Source organism: Nannospalax galili, unplaced genomic scaffold, assembly GCF_000622305.1.
Source record: "Nannospalax galili isolate Female #2095 unplaced genomic scaffold, S.galili_v1.0 scaffold1256, whole genome shotgun sequence".
Classification (NCBI taxonomy): Eukaryota; Metazoa; Chordata; class Mammalia; order Rodentia; family Spalacidae; genus Nannospalax; species Nannospalax galili.
The window spans coordinates 510,064-521,494 of NW_008337764.1; the positions used below are offsets into that span (position 1 = coordinate 510,064).

At 41.7% G+C, this 11,431-nt stretch overlaps 1 pseudogene; it reads right to left on the reverse strand.

Annotated features, from left to right (window-relative positions):
- Positions 1 to 326: 326 nt before the first annotated feature.
- LOC103733826 overlaps positions 327 to 11,431 on the reverse strand; it is an 11,673-nt pseudogene continuing 568 nt past the window's right edge.

Below are 11,431 nucleotides of genomic sequence, written 5' to 3' on the forward strand. Positions count from 1 at the left end.
GCATGCCTTTAATCCCAGCACTTGGGAGGCAGAGGCAGGCACACCTCTGTGAGTTCAAGGCCAGGCTGGTCTACATAGTGAGTTCCAGGACAGCTGGGGCTACAGGGAGACCCTGTCTCAAAAAGACCAAAACAAAAACCAAAACAACAACAAAAAAAACAAAAAAAAAAACCAACCAAAAAACATTTCTCTGGTAAGATGCTTTGGAATTTTGATGGGGATTGCATTTAATCTGTAGATAATTTTTGGTAGGATGGCCATTTTCACAATACGAATCCACCAATCCATGAGCATGGAAGGTCTTTCCATCTTCTGGTATCTTCTTCAATTTGGTTTTTCAGTCCCTTAATATTTTCATTACACAAGCCTTTTACTTCCTCAGTAAGAGGTAGTCTCAGATGTTTCTGAGGCTATTGTGAATGGTATTGTTTCCCTGATTTCTCTCTTGCTTTGTTTGTTGTTGGTATGTAGAAAGGGCACTGATTTTTGCGTGTTAATTTTGTATCCTGTTAATTTTCTGATGTTAATTAGCAATAGGAGCTTCTTGGTGGAGTTTTTAAGAGAATCATACCCTCTGCAAATAAGGGTAATTTGGCTTCTTCCTTTCCTATTTCCTTTACTGGCTTGCTTCTTGGGGACAAAGAGGAAGGCAGCTGCTCTGCTTGTACCTCCCTCTCAGTCTTCTCTTTTTCTTTTTTTCCTTTCTGTCTTTTTTGTGCTTTTTTATGGACTTGACATCTTCAGAGTCCTCAGGTGAACTTGATGAAGGTGTATAAGCCCCACAGCCGTTCTCCTGGAGCTCTCTGGTCACATCATCCATGTCTTCTGATTCCTGAGGAGCCCGATAGTTAGACACATGATCCACCCGGATAGTTCTTCCCTTGATCTTGATGCCATTGAAATTATCAACAGCCAGAACCGTGCTCTTCTGATCTTCATAGCACAGGAAGCAGAATCCTTTGGATTTCCCAGTCTTTTTGTCTCTCACAAGATTAATGTTGACAATCTCCCCATATTGTGAGAACACACAGATGATGTCTCCCTCAGTCAGCTCATAAGGAAGCCCTCCAAGAAACACCCAGGCGCTGTCCTTGTACTCCGAGTGCCAAGACACCTTCTCTGCAACGCCAAGTTGAACCTCTCGCTCATTCAGCTCGTTGATCAGCTTCACCTTAGTTAAAGGGTTCATATTTGTGGGTTCGTGTTCGGCAGTTAGGCATCTACTTCTGGGTGAAGCGGTGTGCTGCGTGTGGAACCCGGTCACCTCGAGCACATTGGAGCTGGCAGCTGAGACTTGGCCCAGTAAAACTGTTTTTAAAACAAAGCATTTTTTTTTTTTTTATCAATCAATGAAAACCACTTTGCATTACCCAGACTAAAGAGCCATAACACAAGCTGGGGGTGGAGTAGCTTAGTTGTAGAGTGCTTTCCTGGGACAAGGCCCTGGGTTCAATTCCCAGCACCACACACACACACACACACACACACACACACAAACACACACACACCCTTTTTTGTGTGTTTTTAAATATATATACATATAAATATTCAAAAACACCAATATATATATATTTTGGTCTTTTTGAGACAGGGTTTCCCTGTAGCCCCAGTTGGCCTGGAACTATGTAGACCAGGCTGGCCTCGAACTCACAGAGATCCACCTGCCTCTGCTTCCAAAGTGCTGGGATTAAAGGCGTGTACCACCACGCCCTGCTAAATATATATTTTTAAAATTTTATGTGTATGAGTGTATTGCCTGCATGTATGTCATGTATGTGCACTGGTGTCATGCAATGCCTGCAGGGGTCAGGAGAGAGCATCAGACCATGGAACTGGAATTATGGATGGTTCTTAGTCACAATGTGGGTGTTGGGAATTAAACCCAGGTCCTCTGTAAGAGCAGCCAGTGCTATTAAATGCTGAGCCATCTCTCCAGCCCCTTCTTTGTTTTTGAGAGAGGATTTCATTATGTTGCCCTGGCTGCTCTGAAACTCGCTGTGTAGAGCAGGTTGGTCTAGAACTCACAGAAATCTGCCTGCCTTTGCCTCCTGAGTGCTGGGATTAAAGATGTACATCACCATGCCCTGAACTATTTCTCTTTTTTAAAAAAATTTTTACAAAAACTTTATTGAGAATTTCACATTCATATAAGGTGTTTTGATCAAATCCATGCCCACTCCTTCCCCTTCAACATTCCCTCCTCTGAAGAGGTAACCCTAAAATCTTTTAAGGATTAGATACAAGCTCCCAAATACTTTTGACATTTTTGGCCTTTGGAACAGAGTGCGTTGCCAACAGGCCCAAGGACACTTTAACTTAGCCAAGAAACTGGCTACATTTCTTTGGGGTCTTTTTACCCTAACTGCCTAGCCAATTCCTACCTCCTATTCTTATCACGCCATCCTCTGAAGGGGTTACCCAAATTGCCAATAGGGATTGGGATGCAGACCACTCTGGCTTCTTCCATGCTGAACAGGGATGCAGGATGAGGCAGTTGGGGTACCCCTTCAGTGGGTCTATCTAAAAGACTCCCAAATTGCATAACTCTTGTCTCTACGCAGAGAAGAAAGTCCTTGAATCATGAATGGGAGATGTGAAGGAGAAGTAAAGGCAAGAGTAATTAGCATTACAAGTTCTAGACAGGGAACTAGAAAAAAGTCAGAGCAGGGCAATTTTCAAATGTGCATATGAGAGTACATTGGGTTTCTTGATAAGGGCTTACAAAAGCATCCCTATACTGGGTTCTTCCTCACTTTTCTTTTGTCTTCCAAGGCTGTACTCTAAAATGAAAAATTTAAATCGTTAAAGAAAGGGATTGAGGAAGACACCAGCAGATGGAAGGACCTCCCATATTCATGGATTGGAAGAATTAATATTGTTAAAATGACCATCCCACCAAAAGCAATATATAGATTCAATGCAATCCCAACCAAAATCCCCATGATATACTTCACAGAATTAGAAATATCCATCCTTAAATTCATATGGAGGCACAAAAGACCCCGGATAGCCAAAGCAATCCTGAGCACGAAGAGCAACACTGGGGGGATTACTATACCAGATCACAAAGTATACTACAAAGTCATAGTCAGAAAAACAGCATGGTACTGGTGATGAAACAGACGGAGAGATCAATGGAACATCACTGAAGATCCAAACCTGAGTACACACAATTTCTACCACCTGATTATTTACAAAGGTGCCAAGAACACACAATGGAGGAAAGACAGCATCTTCAACAAATGGTGCTGGCAAAACTGGATCTCCACCTGTAGAAGAATCAAACTAGATCCTTATTTTTTCGCTTTCCACAAATGTCAACTCCAAATGGATTAACTACCTCAATGTGAAACTGGAAACCCTGAAACTATTAGAAGAAAATATTGGGAGGAACTTACAGGATATAGGTGTAGGAAAGGATTTTCTAAACCGACCGATTTTGCTCAGGAGTTAAGGTCAGCAATCAATAAGTGGGACCTCATTAAACTGAAAAGCTTCTGTACAACTAGTCCAGCCTTGGAAGACATTTTCTCTTTTAAAAAGGCAATTCTTTTTTAGAAATTTTAATGTCATAAATGAAATTTTCATAGCAATCTCTGGTCTCTGTGTCAGTCTTGCCCTGGTCAAATCATTCTTCCCACTGTTCACAGGATGATCTCTCTAAACCCTAAACTGGAACATGTCAAATCCCTGATGCAAATTTTTTGAGAATTTTCATTCCCCCTAAATAAATCAGTCCCTCATTCACTGTTTCTCTAGCTCCCTTGCCCTGTACCTCACACATTGCTCTTTAAGAAGGGCTGCCTTACCCAGGCAGGGTGGTACAGGCCTTTAGTCCCAGCACTTGGGAGGCAGAGGCAGGCGGATGTCTGTGAGTTTAAGCCAGCCTGGTCTTCATAGTGAGTTCCAGGACAGCTGGGCTACAGGGTGATCCTGTCTTAAAACAAAACAAAACAAAAAAGCTGTGGTGAGGGTTTCTGTTCTTACCTCACCTCATTGTAGAGCACAAATGAAAATAATAATGTATTTTATAACCAATTGTGAAGATAAGATTGGGATAATAACATGGGAGGAGGTCAGAAAAAGCCTCTCAAGGCCTAGTCAGACCCATCTCCATCTACACCTAGGTGAAGATATATAAATACTTCTCCAAAAAGAGTCCTTGCTGTTGTCAGACTCACATGTACTCTTGTCAGTAAAATGTAAGGTCACATGGATTGAGATACAGGAGTCAGCACTGAGGTGGGTGGAGGGGCAGAGTGTAATCACCTTGGTGATTGTCAACATGTCTACATGCCTGAATTAACAGCAGAATCAGAAGCACATCTCCACATGCCAGATTGTTTTTGAGAGGGCCTCAAGTAGCCCAGGCTGGCCTCAAACTCATTATATAGCTGACACTGGACTTGAATTCCTCATCTTCCCATGCCTCACCTCACAAGTGCTGGGATTATAGACACGTGCCATCACACCCAGCTTCCCATTGAAACTGACTTTTTGTGGGTGCTGCAATGTTGGGTAAGTGGATTCCCAGGACCTAAACCCAGAAGCATCTCAGACTGAGCCTCATGTAGCTGATATAGGTCAGAGGCTGCTGTGCCTTCAGCTTTCCAGGCCCCTGTTGCTAAAGGTATCAGGAATGTGGGGGAGTATCTGTATTAGTTAAATTTCTTGTTATTGTGACAAAATTTCTAATAAGAAGCAAGTTAAGGGAGACAAAAGTTTATTTTGCCTCATCGTTTAGGATATAATCCATCATGGTGGAGAGGCCTGGGCAGCAGGATCTCGAGGTGACTGGTCTCTGGGTAGTCAGTCAGGAGGCTGGCAGTGATGAATACTGGTGTTCAGCTTGTTTTCTCCATTTTATTGAGTCCAGGACCCTATCCCATGGATTGATGCCACCCAAACGCTTAACCTAAGCTAGATAATCCATCACAGGCATACCCAGAGGCTTATATATCCTGTTGACAATATTACCCATCACAACTCTGCCCTTTGTCTCTTTTAAGCCATCAACTTCCTCCTGTTGTCCCCATAGTCTCATGACTATCTCATAATGCAAAATGCATTCAGTCCAACTTAGAACTCCCCATAGTCTTTAACACCTTCAGCACTGTAATCAGACTCACTAAAGTTCTCAGGAGATGGCAAAATTCAACCAAATTATTTGCCAGAATGTCACAAATGGCCCCTACACAGTTCCTAATGGACACCTTGTTTCTCTCTGAAAACTCATGTGCTGGGCCTCCCCTGTGTGTACGTCTATCAGTATTCCTGTCTTCTGTGCTCATACCAGAATGGTCCTTTAAGCTCAGTGTACAATATCCAAGAGCTTTTCTAGCCCAAAGCCTCCCCTCCCTGCCCCCTTCCATATTCTTCCCACAAACAAGTTTCAAATGCTTATGAAGCACAGGGTCAGATTTATCACAGTAACTAGCCCTCCTTCTTGGTACCTATTTTCTGTATTATTTACGTTTTCTCATTGCTTGACAAAACCCTGACCAACAGCAACTTAGGAGTCTGGGTGTGATGGCACATGCCCTTAATCCCACCCCTTGGGAGGCAGAGGCAGGCAGATCTCTGTGTGATTAAGGCCAGCCTGGCCCTGTCAAAAACAATCTGGCATGTGGAGATGTGCTTCTGATTCTGCTGTTAATTCAGACATGTAGACATGTTGACAATCACCAAGGTGATTACACTCTTTTGGAAGTACTGCTCTTTTAGAAGACCTGAGTTTTGTTCCCAGACCCATGATGGGCAGCTTAGTACTCCAGGTCCCAAGTATCTGATACCCTCTTCTGGCCTCTGTGGACACCTACAGACTTGTGCACACACCAACATGTAGATACACACAAGTCTTTCAAAAGGATCTTTCAATCCAGGTGCGGTTGCACATAAATGTAATCCTGGCTCTCAGGAGACTGAGACAGGAAGACTGCTGCAAGGTTGAGGTCAGTCTAAGCTATCTAGTGAGTTTAAGGCTATCCTGAGCTACATGAGACTATCTCAAAAGCATAGTGTGACAATGTACAAAGGAGCCAGGGGTGGTAGCACATGCTTTTGTAATCTCAGTTCTCTGGAGGCAGACACGGGTGGGTCTGTGATTGCCAAGCCAGTCAGGGCTACATAGTGAGACCCTGTCTCCAAAAAAAGAAGATGATGATTTGTAAACTTTAATCTATTTGATAACACCTGTCTTTTAATTAAATGAGTAGCTGAGGTAAATCTAGTTAATTTAGAAATAAATATTTGAGGGGATGGAGAGATGGCTCAGCGGTTAAGAGCACTGACTGCTGTTGCAGAGGACCCAGGTTCGAATCCCAGCACCCACATGGTGGCTAACAACCATCTTTAACTTCAGTTCCAGGGGATCCAGCACCTCTCTTCTGGCCTCTGTGGGTATTACACAACACGGGTGCACATATAAACATGCAGGCAAAACACTCATACACGTAAAATAAAAATAAATAAAAAATATACAAAACAACAACAAAAAGACACTCTAATTCTGTTTTACAGATGTTTGACAATACAAGGGCTATTTGGCTACTGAGAGGTAATGAAATGTGGCAAGTCTGAGCTGAAATGTGCTGTAAGTGTAAAATACACAACATACTTCAGAGAAATAGTATGAGAAAAAAAGAAGTATAAATCAATCAATAATTTTTATGAGGTGGGGATGTAGCTCAGTAGTAAAGCAGTTCTCCAGGATACACAAAAGTTTACACAGTAAACAAGTGTAATAAAACTTTTGGATTTACAATTCAACTATTATCTTGTTTAAAATGTTAAACCAAATGCATTTGGTAAACTCTGGGGTTTCAGGTGTATGCCATTCCAGCAGCATTTATAAATTTCTTCACAAAGTCTATGTACAACTGAATAACTGCCCAACCTAAGAGAAGACATTAGCCTCAACATTCGAGAGGCAGGTAAATCTCGGTGAGATCAAGGCTAGTCTGGTCTGTATAGGGAGAGCCAGGTCGGCTGGGACTACAGGGAGACCCTGTCTCAAAAAGACAAAATTAATAAAGAAATAATAAAAATATGGTAATTTGTGAATCAAAACAATTAACATTTAAAGACTATTTAACTATACCAGGCAAGGTCATGATATACTTACTAAGCTGAAGAAAACTTTATATAACAAAAATATAACAAAAGCTGCACATGAGAAAATGCAGAGACATGAGGTGTGACGGCTTCTGCACGGGGCTTTTCTGCAAGAAAAAGAAAAAAGGGGGTAAAATTAAAATAATTCCCAGTATAGCATTTCAAGCTAACAAATGATTTCCTCAAATGCCTTCCTCACAAGAAACTGTTCAAATTTTGCCTAAAACAATGACATTAAACCAATTACTTCAACTGTTACAAGAACTATTCATTCATTAATGCAACTGGAGAACATCAAAATTTCCCTTTACACCTCATGTCTAAGTTGAAGTTGGATGTTGTGGAGCCTGCCTGTAACCCAGCACTTGGGAGGCCGACACACAGGAGGACTGGGGGGCAGGGGGTGTTCAAGGAAGTATGGGACCATGTTTTCTTGTTTTTTGTGTTTTTTTTTTTTGGTACTTTTAAGTCAGGGCCTCCCTGTAGCCCCAGCTAGCCTGGTACTCACTATGTAAACCAGGCTGGCCTCAATCGCACAGAGATATACCTGCTTCTGCCTCCCAAGTGAGCCACCATACCCAGCCTTTTTTAAAATGTGGTGATACTAACACTCTTCTTCCAAACACAGGTTAACTGGACCAAGAAGAAACAATTCATTACTCCCTGACCAAAATTTTCTCATGAAAATTTGGAAACCGCCCCCCCCCCAAAAAAAAACAAGGAAACTTAGTGTTTGTCAGAGTGGGAGCCTTGGGACTGAAAGACCAAAGTGGCACCATAGTCACTAACATGATAAGCCAAATACAGGTACTGGGAAATAGAAGAGAAGAGATGTGGGAAGACCACCAGAGAAACAGCAACAGAAACACAGACACAGTTCCTTTGAAGACTGGTAATACTTCATTTCTTGTTCATGGATGCCACTGAATTACTCTGCACATTCTTACAACTTTCCTTTTTTGCTGTTTTTTTTTTTTTGTTGTTGTTGTTTTTCTTTTTGTTTGGTCTTTTGAGAGAGAGAGCTGTCCTGGAACTTCCTACGTAGACCAGGCTGGTCTCGAACTCACAGAGATACTGCCTGCCTCTGCCTCTCAAGTGCTGGGATTAAATTTAACTTTTCTTTGCACTGGTTTAAGCCGTCTCTTTCAACTAAGAAACCTCGCTTAAATAAAAGAACCTGCATTTATTCCACCATATCTCATACAGCTTTACACATGCTATAACTGAATTAATAGGTAGAATTAGGAGGATGTTGGGGAAGTTCTACACTGAACCTAGACCAACAGAAATCATCTGGCTCCATCTGCTCAAGGTGAGTTCTGTGGACAATATCGATTGGAATCAGCAGAAGCCTTTTTTAGACATTCAGATTCACAGGCCCCAACCACATCTATGAAAACAAAACCTCCATTTTAATAAGATGTCCAGGGGATCTACATGTACACCAAAGATTAAGAGGTAACAACCTGGGGCTGGAGAGATGGTTTAGTAGTTAAGAACACTTGCTGTTCTTCCAGAGAACCCGGGTTCAAGTCCTAGCACCCACATGGTGGCTAACAACTATTCATAATTCCAGTTCAAGGGGATCTGACACCCTCTTCTGGCCCCTGTGAGCATTGCACACATGTGGTGCACTTAAATACATGCAGGCAAAACACTCATACACATGAAATTTTAAACTTTTATGAAGAAGCAACAATCTGGCTATTTTATAAATAAACAGAGGCCCCAAAAGGAAGGCATACTAACTACAAAAAAGAAGAAAACTATCTTAGGAACTAAATAGTGCAAAGTAGCTCTCCAAAGCACTGTGAATGGGGGAGGGTTCAGAAGTAGACAGATCCCTGGAGCTCATTGGCCAGCCAGCCTACACAAATTGGTGAGCTCCAGGATCAGTAAGACTTCATCTCAAGAAATAAGATAGTGCTTTAAGGGGTTGGAGAGGTGGCTCAGTCGTTAAGAATATTTGATACTCTTCCTGAGTACCCAACTGGGCAACTCACAACTGTCTGTTAACTCCAGCACCAGGGAGATCCAACTCCTCCATCAACCATTATGTTTGCCAGCAATGTAAGAAAACAGCTGAAAGGATACAAAAAGACTTGACTGGCATTCAGTTTGGAGGCCCTCCCTTCACAGCAATGGTAAACAGGGAGTGCTGGTGACTATAATTCAATAATGCTTCAGTGTAATTCTAGTTAACCTAGAGGCTAGCATGTAATTCAGCTATGGTTCCAAACAAATAAGCTTCAAACCTCATTTTTTAAATTTCCATCTGAATTTGCGGAATGCACATTAATGCCTTTTTCCAACAATTTATTCTACGTCACAATCTGGTACACATAAAATCTATATAACTGAACAAGGACCTCAAAAAGTAGTACCTATCCCTACCTAACAAATGGAGAGCATGCTGATGTTTTCTCTGTTTCATTCTCAATATGCTTATCATTATCTATTAAAGCACTCTCCATATCCCTTATAGGATAAGTGACCTAATACTGAAAACAATCTTAGGGAGTGCTCTTCAACTGAAATGGAGAATTTGCTAATAAACAAATTAGTCAAAGCAAACAACACCAAAGAGTGACACCCTGGCTCGGACCCTCAAACACAGTTTAGGTTTCTTAACACATTTCACCTCTTCTAGGTATTTCTCACTACTTCAAGATTTAGATGCTGTCCTGCCCAGCTACTCAAATGGGTCAGTTTATTAGGCTCAGGTCTAACAAGAGAGACCAGAATCACTGAACAGAATCCACAAAAAATACCAAGGATGGCAGGTAGAGTGTAAAATATTTTCAACATTAGTTGACAAGTGTTTGTCAAAGTCACTCTTTGATGCCAATAAAATATACATTCATTTAAAGTGTTAGGACCCAAACTGGGCTACATGAACACCAAACAGATGAGGTGTCTAATTTTGTGGATGCCTTCATAATGGTATTTTGAGTTCTGCTGTTTGAGTACTAAGATAAAAAATTCAGAGCTGTACATTACTGAGGAGCTGGGGGATGCAGCCTAGTGGTAGACTGCATGCTTTGCATGAGTGAGGGCCTCAGCGCAACACCAGCAGAATAAAATAAAATAACCATCACAGGCATGAATATTTCGTATTTTAGATCACTTGCATTCATATTTGCATACTACTGACATTTTGGTCAAAAGATGATTATTAATTAATTTCACACATAAGATTTAAATTGGATAGCATTTTCTTTTTTTTTTTTAAAGACAGTATCACTATGTATCCCCACCTGTCCTGGAACTGGTTATGTATACCAGGCTGGCCTCAAACTCACAGAGATCCACCTGCCTCTGCCTCCCGAGGGCTGGGATGACCCTGGTAAGGACTCTTTTGAGAAATCAAGAGCGTGAATTCCTGTCACTCTCAACACCCGAGTCTTCAAAATGGTGTTCCCTTAACTTAGAGATCTATGCTTTAGCAAGAATTTGTTCCTAAGTTTTTCTCTATTTATATGAAATTATTCAACTCTACTGTCTATACATAAACCTTAAAAATTGAAATTAGAGCCCAGGACACATTAAAAAACACGTTTGAAAACACATTAACACTTTCACTTTCCATTACACTTTTTTTTTTTTTTTGTCTTTTTGAGACAGGGTCTCCCTGTGGCCCAAGCTGGTGTGGAACTCAGTATGTAGACCAGGCTGGCCTCCAACTCACAGAGATCCACCTGCCACTGCCTCCGAAGTGCTGGGACTATAGGCATGTGCCGCCACTCAGGGCCTTTCCATTATACATTCCTACAAGACTCCTTCTGATCCATCACTGGAGGGGGAAGACCGCAGAGGGAGCCAGTAAGTTGCAAACAACTTAATGGCCATTTGATAGGATCACTTCAGATGTACTGGCTTCAAAAGCACTTAAAAGACTGTAATCATTTCAGTTGCTGAAAAGCAACTTCAAACAGTATTTCAAGTCCCAAGAAAAACCCCAGGGCAGTGTAGTAAGAAAAAAGCTTTAAGAACGAGTGTCCTAAGTAACTGCTAACATTTCTTTAGCCTCTGCTTCATATAAGCCAAGCCTGAGTAAACTATTTCTTGAATCCATGCATCAACCGATTAAACATATACTATTATTCTATCCTCATTTTACAGTCCAGGTACTGAGCGTCTCAAAGTTACTCAACCAAGGTCAATGGAAGCGCAGGTGCCGACTGACACTGGTAAGCGGCACCTGGAAGATCAAGTCCTTGCTCTTAACCACTCACTACCTTAGTCTGGCTTTGTGACTCCGCACAAGTCACGCACCCACATGGCCCTCAGCTTCTTCATCGGTAAAAAACGATGCCAG